General features: G+C 37.6%; 1 protein-coding gene across 5 annotated transcripts in view; it reads left to right on the top strand.

Annotated features, from left to right (window-relative positions):
- The window catches only part of LOC150075760 (la-related protein 4-like), a 498,776-nt gene that overhangs the window by 126,766 nt on the left and 354,608 nt on the right, over positions 1–17,402 (top strand). The window lies entirely within an intron of this gene.

Below are 17,402 nucleotides of genomic sequence, written 5' to 3'. Positions count from 1 at the left end.
ATAGTGGAAAAAGTAAATACATGGGCTGTGTTAGGGTAACTAAGAGTAGAAACAGGTGCATGTATGCTTGCATGTACACCATTGCTAGGAGTATAGTTAATAAATTCGATAAGCTTGAAGTGCTAGTCAGGACAACAAAGGCAGATATTGTTGGGATATCAGAGACATGGTGTCACACAGACATAAGCAGTGCGGAACTGGAATTTGGGGAATACAATGTATACAGAAAGGATAGACAGGACAGGAAGGGAGGAGGGATTATGCTGTTAGTAAAGAAACACATAAAATCTAAGAAATTTTCCAATTGATGTTGGTGGACAATGCAATGTTGAGTCTGTTTGGTGTGACATAAGCACTGGGAAAGGTAAAATGAGAGTAGGTGTGTGTTATAGGCCTAATGAATCTGATGAGTATAATGAGCAATTGTGCAAAGAAATAGTGGGCCAGTAAATTAGTGTCTTATAATGGGGGATTTTAATTTCCTGGATATTGACTGGAAAGACAGATGTAGGATAGACGTGCGGAAATTTGCCTTTAGCCAGCGGGTGGTTGGTTGATGGAACAGACTTCCATCCCTTGTCATGGAAGTTGATAGCCTAAATAAGTTTAAGGCTCAGCTGGACAGGTATTTGGAACGAACAGAGGGGTGAAGTGGAAGTGGTTTTTTTTTTTTTTTTTTTTTGGCTGATGCTGCATAAGCTTGCTTTCTTGCATCAAATGCCTCTACTAATGCTAATTTGTGGATTGGTCACTCACACACTAGCAAGGCTTTTGTGGATTTATTAGATGATTGTTTTCTACAACAGCATATTCGGGAGGCAACTAGAGGGAGTAATACTCTTGATCTGATTATCAGTATTGATTCCTCATGCATCAAGAATCTGCAGATAAAGGAACCACTAGGTGGTTGCTTTATCTGTGGATTGTGCTGAATTGATCACAGTGTGCTGTGAGCAATTCTGCAGATTGCTCACAGTGTGCTGAAGTGGGATTTACTCAGAGGTAACTACAATCAAGGGTAAAAGAAAGGGTTTTTTGCTTTCGTAAAGGTGACTGCGGTGGTCTGAGACCGTATTTAAATTCTATATGGTGGAACCAACTGATGATGTTACCAACAGGAAATTCAAAATGGGAAGCATTCAAAGAATTAATCTTGGAAGCTACTAGGCTTTTCATATATGTGACAGAGAAGAAAAATGCATGGGATACATATAAATTAACATGTGACACAGAAACCTATGATAGATATAAGCTGGTCTGTAACCAAGTTACAAAGGACGTTAGGCAGGCGAAGGCAGATTACGAGAAATCTTTGGCAGAGGATGCAAAGAAAAACAGCAAAGAGTTCTTTACTTATGTAAACTCTAGAAGGAAGGGGATGAATCAGATTGGTCCACTTGATATTGATGGTTCAACTGTTGATGATCCGGCTCAGGTAGCTAACAAACTAAATGAATATTTTGCATCGACATTCACACATGAGGAGTTATTCAGGGAGAGGAATTCCAGAGGTGTATTCAACTCTGGCAGTAAGCTAGATAATCATGTAATAACTGAGAGTAAAGTGGAGGAGAAATTCTTGAAGATAAACACAAGAAAGGCACCTGGGGTGGATGGAATCTATCCAGTTATATTAAAGGATGTGGCAAAGGAAGTAAGCAAACCCTTAGCCATAATTATGAGAGCTTCTCTGGACTGGAAATGTGCAAATGTGTGACCCCAATCCACAAAGGAAGACACGGGTAATTACAAACCTGTTAGTTTAACTTCTGTTCCAGGGAAATTAATGGAGGCACTGATTAAAAAAACATTGCAGGATCATCTAGACAAGACTTAAGTTATAGCCCGGACACAGCATGGGTTTGTTATGGGGAAGTCTTGTCTGACTAATTTGATTGGATACTATGATGTAGTCACAAAGGAACTGGATGCAAAGAATAACCTTGATATCATATATTTGGATCTTAGAAAAGCCTTTGATACTGTTGCACATGGAAGACTGCTGCACAAATTGGAGCAGTGTGACATTGGAGGCAAATTGCTGCTATGGATTAAGGGATGGTTGAGTGGGAGAAGACAGAGTGGTAATCAGTGGACACTGCTCTTCGTGGATTAATGTTATTAGTGGAGTCCCTCAGGGTTCAGTGTTGGGTCCATTGTTGTTTTCTGTGTTTATAAATGATATTGATGATGGCATATCAGACGTTACAGTTTGCAGACGATACAAAGGTTGGCAGGGATGTTAATGACACTACTGCAACAGGATCTAGATCTTCATTTGCCACCTCTCAGATGTGCTGAGAGGTGGCAAATGAAGTTTAACATTCACAAATGTAAAGTACTACATATGGGAAGCAGTAATCCCAGAGTATCAACTCTGGGAATTTGTGCCCCATATGTAGTGCTTTTCATTTGTCAATGTTATCAACTGTGGTATCAATTCTGTGGTACCACACCGACAGTGGTACTCATGCGCTGCAAATACTCCCCGGGACCCTCCCTCTTGATCTTGAAGTGATTCGTTATGCATGTTACAGCAGCTTACATGCTGCATGTAACATGCATAACGAACATGCATAATCCAACTACCTTCCAGGATCACACCTCAGACCCAACTGCAAATCGGACAGTGGAGAAGAAAAGACTCCAGATCTATTTGCGATCAATATGGCAGCAGCGCTGGAAGACCTCCACAAAAGGGGAAGTCACACGGAGGTTCCTCCCCGATCTACAGCAAATATACCCACAGTATCTGGCATGGCTTTGCCCTGGATTGTACAGCACATATCTCCTAACAGGACACGGAGCGATCCGCCACAAATTACACCTTCTCGGACTCGAAAACAACCCAATGTGTGCATGTGGCTCTGTGGAGACCTGGGGACACCAGATGCATGACTGCAAACTTTAGGAAGATCTTCATGTTGAATTAATCATCCAAGTGCGCCTTAATCCCAAAAAACTGGGAACACTACTTACTGGAAGACGAAGCCTCATATATAGCATTCACCAAGTTTGCCCAGAACCTGTATGCTAGATGATTGACCATTCCACTGCAAACCTTGAATAGATATGTCAAACAAAGCTTCTCAGAGACCCCCAACCAGACGTTGAGGTTTGACTGCTTGATCCGTCATGCAGGACAAAACTGGAACTCTTCCAAGAAGTGATAAAACTCCACTTCCCAGAACATTGACTACCGGACGGGACAACAGTCCCATGAGCGACTCCCAACTATGACATTTTGCACAACCTATTCAGTCAGCCGACCGGGCTAGCCGAGTGGGTAAAGTACCTACCCGGCAACCCAAAGGTCGCGGGTTCGATTCCCGCCTCGGGCTTGGATCAAAGTACTGCAAAAAACCTTTCGAGGTGCAATATGGCCACAGAAGCCGATGCGCCAACAACTACCAAATCAATCAATCAATCAATCAATCAATCAATCAAACCTATTCAGTCAAACCAACATTGGATCACCTCTGCTGGGCCTCAAGTTTTTCTGTATGGTGCGGACCTGACCCTGCAGTCTGGTTTGCTCCTACTCATGCACACAGGCCACATTGGCAACCTGAGCCAGCTCCCATGTCTGGCTCACTGTCTCACCTCTTCCTGGCAGGGAGGGGACAGTTTGCTGTCCCCTGCCACCCTATTTCTTCCCTATGGTGGGGCATGGGTATGTCCCATTGTAAAGTTGCCTTCCTTCCGGCTTTATATTTCTGTCCATCTCCACTCAGTCTTCAGCCTTCACCCCACTCTATCTGACAGCAACGTGAACACGACCCACATAATCTAAAATCGCCAATCTAAATTAATTTTGCCCAACATTTTGGACTTCTGATGCTTCCCGCAACACATGCAAGATTTTTTTTTTTTTGATTAAAAAAAAAAAAAAAAAAAGGCTTAAAGTTTTGCAAATTACAGTGTCTGGAGACTTGGCACCTGCGAGGTGATCTGATTGAGGTGTATAAAGCCTTGAATGGTTTGAGCATGCTCAATGCTGATGGGATTCTTCCTCTGGCTCAGAATAATCGCCTGAGAGGGCATAAATTCAAATTGAGGAAAGACGGTTGTAGGATAGATATGCGGAAGTTTGCCTTTAGCCAGCGGGTGGTTGATTGCTGGAACAAACTTCCATCTGTCGTTGTAGAAGTTGATAGCTTAAATAGATTCAAGGCAGAACTTGACAAACATTTGGAGTGAGTGAATGGGTGAAATAAGGGTGTTTTAAGCTTGCTTTCTTGCATCATGTGCCTTTGCTAATGTTAATTTTAATTATTGAATATTTAGTATATTAAGTACACAACACACCATTGCATCCCCCCCCCCACCACAGTGTGAGAATGAGGTTGAATGGGAGGCAGAATTATAACCTAACAGGAAATGTAAGAAAAAAGCACAACAGTATAAAGTGTAAAGAAAAATTATAAAACCAGAATGAGAGCGTAGAATGAAAGAGGATCGAGTGGTTAAAAATTGTCTTTCCCCCCCCCAAAGGATGGATGATGGGCAGGTGGCCATATACATTGTGACCTAAGTTATTCAAGAACACGGGGAGAAGGTTTTAACAGATGTTGCATTTTCTGCCTCATCCTTTATCAAGGCTCTCTGCAACTAAATCCTCCATCTGCACCAGAGCCATGCCAAGGATGACGCAAACGAAGCTCTTGCCTCAGATTAAATGCTGAAAGGGACACCAAAAGAAAGATTAAATAATTGCCAACATCATTAACAATACCGCCCAATTCTTCGTTCTTGCCTCTGGTTCTAAATTGGCTTGCTATGGATCTGCTCTGGTCTGCACATTGATGCTGTTATCAACCAGTGACTTCTGATACCACTCCAGATTAATAGTTTAAATCTAAAACTTGTCCTGCCTTGCTGATCTTGTTTTTGAATGACTTGACTGCTGCTGTTTGACTAAAGACATTTTCTTTTTGTGAGCTACTTTGGGCAGCACTGGACAGACATTTTTCCCTCCCTTAGTGCTATTTTCTTTATTTCTTTGTCTTCTGCTGTCTCTTGGGAATGAAGGCCGCCGTAGCCTAGTGGTCAGGCGTGCGGGTGCATAAGTACACGTGCCTTGAGTGACCGGGGTTCAAGCCCGTGACTACTGAATACGGTGCTGTTTCTTGTATTCTGTCAATTTGTGAACTCCTCTGACCGTTTGGTCGTCCCGGAGTATAAACAGAAAATTTATTTTATTGTATGCATGCTCGCATTGTTGATGTCTAGCTGGCATGGAGTTCTTTTGAATGGTTTCAAGCTTGCTTCAGACATTCAGTGCGTGACTGTTGAGGCTGGCCTTGATGCATGTGCAGTTGTGGCCTACCTCCCCTTGGTATAGGTCAGAGGTGGTCAACAAGTGGATCACGATCTACCAGTCAATTGTGGCTTTAATTTTGGTCGATCACAACGAATTATAAACATATATAAAAAATAGATTAGTCAAAATCTAAATATTATTATTATTATGCACCCTACTGCATACGCTTATTACAAATCCAAAAGTTATGTTGTGGAGAGTATAGTGTATGTGTCGAATTCTTATTTAGCTTACTTAATATTAATAACTGGACAGTACTTAATTTAATATCCCTTGATTTAAAATGACAGGATATTAGAGCTGGAATAGGAATTAGAAAATGTTAATTGGAATTAGAAAATGTTAATTGGAATATCATTGGTTTGGCTGAAACAAGAAGAAGAAATGAATCACTTATAAGTTTATCAAGTGGAAATCTGCTGTACACCAATGAAAACAGTGAAAGGAGTGAAGGTAGAGTTGGGTTTCTGGTCCATAACGATTTTAAAAATAACATTTTGGAATTCAAAAGTACATCACCAAGGGTGTCAAGACTAATACTCAAGGTTTCTAAGAGGTACAAGCTAAAGATTATAATGATTTATGCACCAACATCGAGCCATGATGATGAAGAGGTTGAAGAAATGTACACCGAAATTGAGCGTCTTCTAGATGAGCAGAAAACCCACTACACTATTATTATGGGAGACTTCAATGCTAAGGTTGGAAAAAGACAAAACAGCACAGAAAGTGGAACTATAGGAAATTTTGGAATTGGTGAAAGAAATGAAAGAGGTGAAAGACTTGTGGAATTTGCAGAATCTCAAGAACTGTCAGTAATGAACACTTTTTTTCAAGAAAAGGGTGAACAGAAAGTGGACATGGAAAAGTCCGAATGGATTAACTACTAATGAAATCTACTTCATCCCCACTAACAGAAGATATATTGTGAATGATGTTACCATCCTGAATAAGGTAAATGTTGGAAATGATCACAGAATGGTAAGATGTACACTTGATATAGATGCAGGAAAGGAAAGGAAAAAACTGACTCGAGAAAAAAAGTACAAAGGTCTTTGAGATAACAGAAGAGGAGAAAAAGCAGTATGTACTGGAACTTAAGAACAAGTTTGAGCTTCTGCAGACTGCTCAGGACCAAGATATCGACCAGGAATATTATAACTTTTTGAAAGTGATAAAACCCAAGAAACCTATAGGGAAAAGAAATCCAAAGAAGAAAAAATTAGTCAAGAAGCACTTGTCATGATGAACCAAAGACGACAAATGAAAAGCAAGAAAAACAATGACAGGAAGAAAATTGAGTATACTGAGTTATGCAAAGCCATTAGAAAGAGACTCAGAGAGGACATAAGAAGATTTAACACAAGAAAAGTAGAACAGGCATTAAGGGAAAACAAAGGATTGAAATCAGCAGCCATGAGCAGTAATACAGAAAGACAAATGATACTGAAACTGAAGAATAGCGATGGTGTACTTATAAACAGCAGAGAAGGCATAATTCAAATAGCAGAAGACTACTATAGAGAATTATACAAGGAGCAGGGGAATGATGCCAGCAGTGGAGAAGATGGATTGCAAAGTAGCAACACATACGACATACCCAATATTCTTCCTGATGAGGTAGAACATGCATTGAAGAAAATGAAGAATCAGAAAGCCCCGGGGGAAGATGAAGTTACTGTAGAGTTGTTAAAATTGGGAGGAAGAGACATAACACAAAAACTGGCAAGGCTCTTCACAAAGTGCATTAGAAAAGGTGTGATGCCTAAGCAGTAGAATAATGCAATCATAGTTTTGCTGCATAAGAAAGGAGATAAATCAGAAATTGGAAATTATAGACCAATTAGCTTGTTATCCCATATCTACAAGTTGTTCACAAGGGTCATTACTAACAGATTAGAAAGAATACTTGATGAGAATCAAACGAAAGAGCAAGCTGGCTTTAGGACAGGATTCTCAACTATGGATCACCTTCACGTAATATCACAGCTAATGGAGAAAGCAAATGAATATAAAACACCAGTATGCCTGGCATTTGTGGATTATGAAAAGGCATTTGACTCCATACAGCATAAGACAATGTTTTGGGCACTGAAAGACAAGGCATAGATCCCCATATATCATGATTTTGAAGAAAATATATGAGAGTGCTACCTCCTTTATTAGACTCGACAAAGACAGTAGGAAATTGAAAATCGAGAAAGGAGTTCGACAAGAAGACACAATATCTCCAAAGCTGTTTACTGCTGCCCTTGAGGAAGCTTTCAGAAGATTCGACTGGTCGCAGAAAGGAGTCAATGTGAATGGAGAGTACCTAAACCATTTATGATTTGCAGATGACATTGTGGTCATAAGCCACGATCCCAAAGATTTAGAGGAAAATCTTAATCAGTTATGCACGATTAGTAAGGATTTTGGATTAAAGATGAATATGGCTAAAACAAAAGTGAATATAGTGATGAACAAGTATGCCACAGAAAGGGAAATAATGATTGAAGGAGCAGTAATTGGAAAGGTGGAGTCGTATACTTATCTGGGACAAGTTATTAGCTGTAATAATGATAAATGGCTGGAAGTCAAGAGAAGAATAAATTTTGGAAGGATAGCTTTCAGGAAATATAGTCATACTGAAGAGCAATATCCCAGTTTGTCTGAAACGTAAAATAATGAACCAATGTATACTCCTCACCATGACTTATGGAAGTGAAACTTGGGCACTCACTAAAAGAATGGAAGAGAAGCTGAGAACTACACAGCGAAGAATGGAACGAATCATATTGGGAATCAGACTGTTAGATAAGAAGAGAAACACATGGATTAGGCAGCAAACTCAAGTAAAGGACATTCTTAAAAAAACTAAAGAACTAAAATGGTCTTGGGCAGGACACATAGCTCGAAGACATGATGACAGATAGATTAAGAAAATAACAGAATGGTATCCAAGAGGAGCTAGAAGAAAACCTGGAAGACAAAGGCGGAGATGGATAGATGAAATTCATGAGTTTGTGGGTAGTAAATGGATGGCCAGTGCTCAAAACAGAAGGAACTGGAAAGTTGCTTGAGAGGCCTTCATCCTGCAGTGGATTTAAAATGGCTGATGATGATGATTTAAAATGAATACTACGAAAGAGAGTAAAACGTATAATTTTCATCAAGAGTGGGAACTAGAATACTTTTTAGTAATGATAAAATAAAAATGTTGTTTGATTTGCAGTGCTTCTGTGGCTAGAACCAAAAAAGGAAATCTAGAAAGGCACTTCAACGCACTCCATGGTAAATACCAATCGGATTTTCCGCCTAATAGTGACCTTAGAAAAAAATAAATTAAAAGAACTTAAATCCGAATTATTCGCGCAACAAAATTTCTTCATGACACCTAATTTACAATCTAAAGCAATAACTGTAGCATAATTTAAAGTGAGTCATCTTGTAAAAAAATGCAATCGATTTTCTGATGGTCAAATTCATCAAAGATGCATTTTTTTGGAAATAACAGATTCTCTTTTTGAAAATTTTAGGGAAAAAAATGAAATTAAAAGTGCAAGATCTGCAATTATCTCGAAATACAGTGATGCGAAACATCGAAAAAATGAGAAAAAATGTGAGCGAACAATTGCGTGCTCATATTGCTAGTGGTGTGTCCTTTTCTTTACAACTGGATGAATCTACAGATGTTAGTGATACAGCTCGATTGCTCGTTTTTATTCATATGGTTTTTCAATAATTCTGCCACTAGAGAAGAACCGCTGGGTATGGTTTCATTAAAAGAAAGAACTAGAGGTCTTGATATATTTATTGCATTCAAAAATTATTGAAAAAATTAAATTACCACTATTTAAGCTGGTATCAGTAACAACAGATGGAGCCAAAGCAATGACAGGGCGTCTCAACGGATTCATCGCATTGTGCCAAAAGAATGGTGATTTCCAGATTTTTTGAGTTACCACTGTATCATCCACCAATAAGTTTTAGCCAGAAAAAGATTAAATTCTAAGTGTTATTGTCATAGCTTTCAAAATCGTGAATTCCATCAGAGGACAATCTCTTCAAAGGAGACATTTTCAAAATGCAACTCGATGAAAATGAACCAGGTCTGATATTACACACAGATGCGAGGTGGCTGAGTCGGAGTAAGTTTCTGTAGAGATTTCGAAATTTGCTGAATGAAATTTAAAAAAAAAAACAAAACTGTTGATCAAAGGCGAGATGATTATCAGCAGTTACAAGATACGGAGTGGTGTGGACTGGCTTTTTTGGTAGATTTTACCAGTAAATTAAGTGATCTGAATTTGGAATTACAAGGAAAAAATAAAAATGTGGGTGGCACAATTAGTAGTAATATATCTGCATATAAATATCAATTTTTGGCAATGGCTAAAGATCTCAAAGAAAATAAAATTCTATCATTTTGCAAATATGCAAGTTCATTTGCAAAAATATCCTGTTTTTGAATTTAATAGTGAGAAATATGTTTCTGAAATTGAGGAAGTTGTGGATGACTTTGAAACAATTGAAGACATTGTTCAATGTATTTCTTATCCATTTAATGTCGACTTAGATATGAAAAAAAAATTGAAAAAAAATCGCTGAGATTTTTAACATGGAGAAAATATTACTTGAAAATGAAATTACAGTCAGTCCTCGTATAACACGTGTTTACACTACACGAATTCGATCAACACGATTTATAAATAGGGGAACGATATCTTATATAACATGAACCGAATTCGTTTATGCACGATTCGCCTTTGTGTTTACAAGAAATGGCAGTCGAATGCAGAATCACCCCGACCGAACGCAACACGATAGGAATGAATAGAAGATTCTGAAAATGTATTTGTTTTTTATATCAGTGAAGGGGAAACACATTTCACCATAATAACGTAAAAACAAACACAATTTCAGCTATCGGTATAATCACAAATGCAATTAGATCGAGTTTACTACCACTTTATAACAGATTCCACTAGCAGAAACGCAACTGGAAATTGTTTTTATTGTTTTATGGTAGTAACCCTTAGAAATGTGCTTTAGTAAAATGTGAGGTGTTAATAGTGTACCTCAGCCTTATTCAGTTGCTACACGTTGTTTATTCAGTTGCTACACACGCGCAGCTTTGTTAATGTGTATCAAGCGTGCCTCCTCGTTTTGTGCTTTGTTCCCTAAAAATGAGTAAAATACTTAAAAGGTGTGAAAAGGAAGCGTCCTGGTGAAGATACTGCAGATTCAGAGAGAAAAAGAAGAGCAATATCAATAAACAGAGGCGGACTGGGTGAAAAATTCTTACCCGGGAAAATTTATAGTGGCCTCATACTATGGTTTATGGCCAAAAGCACTCCGGCCCACCGGGGTTTCCCCGGTAAGGCTTATGGCCAGTCCGCCTCTGTCGATAGAGAAAAAATATGAAATTGTGAAACGCTTTGAGCGAAATGAAAGACCATGTGATATTGCATGTGCTACAGGCCTAAATGAGGCAATGCCGAGAATTAGAAAGAATGCAGAGAAAATAAAAACTTTCATAGCAGGAACAACTCAAAGTGTAATTAAAATCCATTAGATTAAGATACAAAGAATTGGAAGAGATGGAACGGCTATCATCTGTTTGGATAGAAAATTAAACAAAAAGCAAGTTTGCTTATGATAGAAGTAAAAGCATTAGCAATATTTTATTACGTAATAGTCGTAATAAAATGCGTAAGTATTTTATTACGATTATTTGTGTTTGGTAATGATTTGGTTACAAATGTGTGTTCAATCTTGGGTGGTCGGCACCTAACCCCATTTTTCCCATAGGGCCTGTTGTTTATATTGCACGATTTTGCATTGTACGAGGGTTTCTAGGAACGCAACTATCGTGCTATACGAGGACTGACTGTATTACACTGCGAAACAATATCTTCCTAAAAGCCAGATCATCAGAAAAAGACTTTTGGAAATATATTTGCCGAGAAAAGTACCCAATGTAAAAAAATGCCGAGAACTTTTAAATTCCTGTTTTGGTTCCACATATCTATGCGAATCGGCCTTTTTGTATTTGAAAAAAAAAAAAAAAAAAAACTTAAGAATTGCTCTACTCTTATGGACTTGCATACAGAAGATTCTTTACAGTTGGCCTCATCACAGTATATTCCCGATTTTGAAAGCTTAGCAGATGACATGAAGACACAAACTTTGCATAAATTAAAAATTTAAATGCGTTTGAATTTAAAATAAAAATTCTGAATGATATTTAAATTTAAAGACAACATTTTTCAATATGTTGATTAAGTTTTTTAACCGTATGCAATGAAATTCTTGAGATAGTAGATTGCGGCACATTTTGAAGAAAAAAAGTAGATTGCATCACAAATTAAGTTGGCCACCCCTGGTATAGGTGAACACTTGGCAATCTTTCCAGGTGATTGGCTTCTTGGTGAAAAATGGCCAGAAATAACTAAACAGCACAACACACATTGCATAAACATAACATTACATTACATTACACACATTTCTGGCCTTTTACAGAGTTCTGTATTCATCACAGTGCACCAAGGCAGAGTTGAACTTTCATTCAGGTGCCATCCTACATAAGATACTATACATGTCCAACTTTAGGCCTTATGAAACTCATTCTCTGATAATGACCTTTGAAATAAATTTTTGGTGTAGATTTCCTTTATACCTCTTAAGTTGCTTGAGAGAGAGAAATTAAAAGTTAACAAAAAATAACTTAATTGTCAGCTTTGTAGCTTATTACTTCTGTTTGGTTAAAATGCAACATACTTTATAGGTACCAATACCTTCCTAAATAAAATATGGCCCACACACACACACACACACACACACACACACACACAGTCTTAAAAAGTGTGGAAGAGAATTTTACCGTACTGAAATGTATTCTTTAAAATCACTATGAATACACACACAATTAAAAAAAAAGTAAGTACAAATAAAACCTTTGTGCAGGAGTAGCATCCCCAGAAGCCTTACCAGATCCTTGATGGATGACTTGAGTCCTTAATTGGGAATCTTTCCCTCCATATTACCAGAACCTCCAAAAATAGGTATTTGAATGATCAGTTTTCATGTGTGTATGGAAACTGATCATATCTTCTTTTGTCTTCTCAACCTCCAACCCAAGCATGGTACTAAGTACTATAGGTTCTAATACCTCTTGTGTTTGGGGTTTACATAAAAAAAAAAAAAAAAGTTATTTTTTGGTAACTTGACTCACTCATACCACCCAAATGACATAATATATTGGAAAAATTATTAAAAAAATGGATTCACATTATGGATTCAGAACTGACCCTTATATTGTGTATTTTTTTTATTAACCGTCATTTTTATAACTTTCAACAATACCCTTAACAAAACTGAATCTAAATGAAAGATTGATTTCAAATTTGATCAGAGAATTAACTGATATTAGTCAGTTGATTTTTAGTTTCATGGAATTTTTTGTCCTGAATTTCCTTGAATGTTGTAAGATTTAAAAAATATGAAATAATAATAATTGAAAGTAAATTTGTTACTTTTCATGAAATAACTTACGTTGCTTGTAAGACTTCAACCCTTGATATTTATTTAAAATGCATGCCATTCCTCATTTTAAATAAATTGTGTACTTCCTTGGGTAGCGTAAGTTACTTTTCGTGCGTGAATTTTAACTGTATTTTAGTAATAAATGGACGCTACACATGTAGCGTCCATTTATTACTAAAATACAGTTAATTACAGCTAAAATTACTAAAATTGATAAATTAAACACAGGGTAAGACATTACCAACATTAAATATGGTAATAATAAATTACCGTATTTAATACGTTAATACAGCTAAAATTAATACATTAAATACGGTAATACGCCTAAAATTAATAAATTAAACATACAGTAAGACATTACCAACATTAAATACGGTAATAATAAATTTGAAAACGAAATGCACAAGGCATAATCCTTATGGGTTTTGGTAATTAACTATATAATATCAGTGTAGATACACCATAGTTAAACCCATAAGTTTGAACTATGTATGTAGTGTAAAAGGCATCGTTTTAATAGTATCTCAATATTGTGGGTGCCTTCACAACGAGATAGCTGGTATTGCACTACTTCAAATAAATAATGCTTCTCTAATAGACAAATATATTATTACCAACACCCTTTGGCATCTTTCATATTGTGGATATAACTTCGCAACTGTGATAGCATGTTGCACTACCAGGGTACCTGCCTGTCCACTGATGATGAAGCCCACTAGCTTCGAAACGATCGTCTGGGTGGTGGTATCCTCTGAAAATAAATAACAGTAGTCTTCTCGGCGTTATTATTATTAGCTATATGGTGCAAGGAAGCCATATGTCGTCACTGGGAGATTAGTGTACCTATTATCTTGCAACCACTGTCTTCACACCTACCGCTCAAAACAAATCAAAAAAAAAAAATAAATAAAAGACCAAATGTTTAGTTTGATTTAGTATGTTGCGTCGATTGTTGTGTTCCGTCACCGGAAGAGAACAAATTCTGTTTCTTTATTTATGTCAGAATTTTTTTTTATTTTATAGTAACTTTTTTTTTTTTGTTTAGAAATCGTGAAAATGATGGGCAAACACAAGAGTTGTGCTTTCAACTTAAACAAAAACTTGAAATTATTCAAAAGTTTGAAAACAGTGCATCCGTTAAATGTTTAAAGAACCATTATAATGTTGGTGACCAAACCATACGCGACATTGTAAAAAATAAAGGGAAGCTATTCGATTTAAAATCGACATCGTAAAATATAAAGGGAAGCATCGTATTATTGGACATGCGAGTAGTATGTGCTAATTTTTTTTTCCGCGGTTAATTGAATCAGCGGATATGGGGGTACAACTGTATATTTTTTTTTTTTCCTGAGGGATTTAATCTATCAAAAGGGAAAAAAAAAAAAAAAAAAAAAGGGTACAGATGCTGATTCCATAATAGGATTGATGCAGTTCCTGCAGTAGAAAAATTAAGTGTCAGTGCACCTACGCATCTACATGACACTGCTCACTAACGTGAGGGGAACCCTGGGGTCAGCCACAACATCACATGACACTGCTCTGATTCATCAAGTTCTATTAAAGATCTTGAGATTTCTAGAGTAGTAGTAGTAGTGGCATATGATGCAAGAAGGCAAGTGTATGAGCTTATGCAGCATCAGCAAAAAAAAAAAAAAAAAAAAAAAAATCACACCATTCCCTCCAAATGCCTCCAGTTCCTCCTTAAATTTATTCAACCCATCAACTTTCCACAACGACAGATGGAAGTTTGTTCCAGCAATTAACCACCTGCTGGCTAAAGGCAAATTTCCGCACATCTATTCTACATCTTTCTTTTCTTAATTTGAATTTATGCCCCCTTAGATTCGTAATCTGAACAAGTGGAAGGATCCCATCAGAATTCAGTGTGCTCAACCCATTCAAGGCCTTATACACCTCAATCAGATCACCTTGCAGGTGCCTAGTCTCCAGCCACTGCAATTTGCAGAACTTAAGCTTCTCTTGGTAAGACGATCCCTTCATTCCCCTACCAATGTTGTTGCCCTTCTCTGTACACGCTCAAGCAAATCGACATCCTTCCTAAAATGAGGCTTCCAGACCTGTATGCAGTACTCAAGGCATGGCCTTACCATTGCCTTATACAGAGGGACAATCACCTCCTTTTCCCTGCTAGCAAAATTCCTATATATCATTGACAAAACCCCATGACCTGCCCTGGCAGCCTGTCTGCATTGCTCAGAAAACTTCATATCTGACTGCACAATTACTCCCAGGTCTTTTTCATTTTCTACCACTTTAAGTGTAGTACCACACAGTTGGTACTTTTCTCTTGGGTTACTTCTACCCATATGCAGTACTTTCCATTTGTCCAGGTTAAATCTCAGTTGCCACTTCTTAGCCCATCTGCCCAAATTATCTAGATCCTGTTGCAGTAGCACACTGCCATTACTGTTATTAAAAACCCTGCAAACCTTTGTATCATCTGCAAACTTCGACACTAAGCCTGATATACCTTTATCAATATCATTGATAAATATACAAAACAACAGCGAACCCTGTGGGACTCCACTAATAACATTAGTCCACAAAGAGTAGCACCCATTGATTACCACCCTCTGTCTTCTCCCACTTAACCATCCTTTTATCCATTTTAGCAACTTACCCTTAATACCATTCTGCTCCAATTTGTGCAATAGTCTTCCATGCGCAACAGTGTCAAAAGCTTTCCTGAAATCCAAATATATATTATCAAAATTATTTTTTGCATCCAGTTCCTTTGTAACCACATCATAATAACTAATCAAATTTGTCAGACAAGACTTTCCCTTAACAAACCCATGCTGTGTCTGAATTATTGCTGCAGTCTTGTCTAGATGATCCTGCAATGCATCTTTTACCAGTGACTTCATTATTTTACCCAGAACAGAAGTTAAACTAACTGATCTGTAATTACTTGTGTCACCCTTCGGTCCCCCTTTGTGAATTGGGGGGATACATTTGCACATCTCTAGTCTGTGGGAACCTCCCCTGAGTCCAAGGATGCTCTCATAATTATGGCTAAGGGTTTGCTTAGTTTCTTTGCCAACTCCTTTAATATAACTGCATAGATCCCATCCACCCCAGGTGATTTTCTTATGTTTAACTTCAACAAAGTCTCCTCCACTTTGCTCTCAGTTATTACAAAATCATTAAGTACCCTGCTACAATTTGATAACATTCTGCCATTTTCAAACCTTATTAAATCCTCATGTGTGAATGTAGATGCAAAATACTCATTCAGTTTGTTTGCTATCTGAGCAGGATCATCAACAGTCGAACTATCGGTGTCAAGTGTACCAATCAGATTCACATCCTTCCTTTTAGAGTTTATATAAGTAAAGAAATCCATGCTGTTTTTCTTAGCAACTTTTGCCAAGGATTTCTCGTAATCTGCCTTCGCCTGCCTACCCTCCTTTGTGACCTGATTACAGACTAGCTTATATCTGTCATAGGCTTCTGAGTCCCGTGATAATTTATATGCATCCCATGCATTTTTCTTCTCTGTTACGAGTCTCATTAGTTCATTTGATAACCATTTGGGCCTAAACTTGAACAATATTTTTTAATAGGTATGAAACTTTTAGTAGCATCCACGATTAATTCCTTGAATGCTTCCCACTTAGAATTTACTGTAGGTAACATCGTCAGTTGATCCCACTGTACAGAATTTAAAGACTGTCTGAGACGACTGTAGGGGCAGATTACGTTGTCCGGTTACTCTCCCCATGTAAATAAATACGAATTGGTGTCCGTCACCTTTTTTGGTTCATCTAAAAGGATCCCCGCGCAATAGTCTATTCTTGCCTCATACATCCAGCCGCCTGGGTGTTTTTGAGTATCTTCCTAAGATTTTCGTTCTTGTAATGTTCGATGAGTGCAATTCCCTCGTAAGAAACCCGAGATATACGATTTCCAGGATGAGGTCGCTCATCCCGTTTTTCTCCGAGGCAACACTTCATTGTATTAAATGTCTGGATTATGAGATATGTTACATTCGCAAAACCACCAGATGGAAAGAAAACCCTATGTTGTACTCTGAGCATCACAATCCTGCTCACATGAATTTGGCCAGCGATCATGGCATTTTATTTTTCTACTGCCGACTCCGTTATGAATTGTAATAGAGAGATCTGTATCCGCCCTGTTATGAAGTTTGCCATCTTGCAATGCGATGAGAGCTGGCGCTTACCTTTGCAAGATCAATTCTGCGTCGCCATGTTCGATTAACTTTTTTTTTTCTTCTCTCCCTCACTCTCTCTTCTGTTAAATGACGTTATCGTTCTTCGTCGTTCCCTGATTGTGATAATCACGTATCACATAAATCCTCTATTAATACGACTGTATGTCGCACATTACTGTTAGTTGATAAAGCGGCATTTTACCTCGAAATCTGTTTGCTAGTTAATTTTAGTGCTTTTATTCATTGATCGTATCTGTAATTTATTTGCATGCACTTATTGTATTCGGTGTCTTAATCTTGCTTATGTAAATATTACATTTAAAAAAAAAATGTTTTTAATTCTCGTGTTTT

Source organism: Mastigoproctus giganteus, chromosome 13 (genome assembly GCF_048544385.1).
Source record: "Mastigoproctus giganteus isolate SK-2022 chromosome 13, ASM4854438v1, whole genome shotgun sequence".
NCBI classification, from domain to species: domain Eukaryota; kingdom Metazoa; phylum Arthropoda; class Arachnida; order Uropygi; family Thelyphonidae; genus Mastigoproctus; species Mastigoproctus giganteus.
Note: the sequence above shows the minus strand (reverse complement) of the source record. Positions and strands in the feature narration are given on the sequence as shown.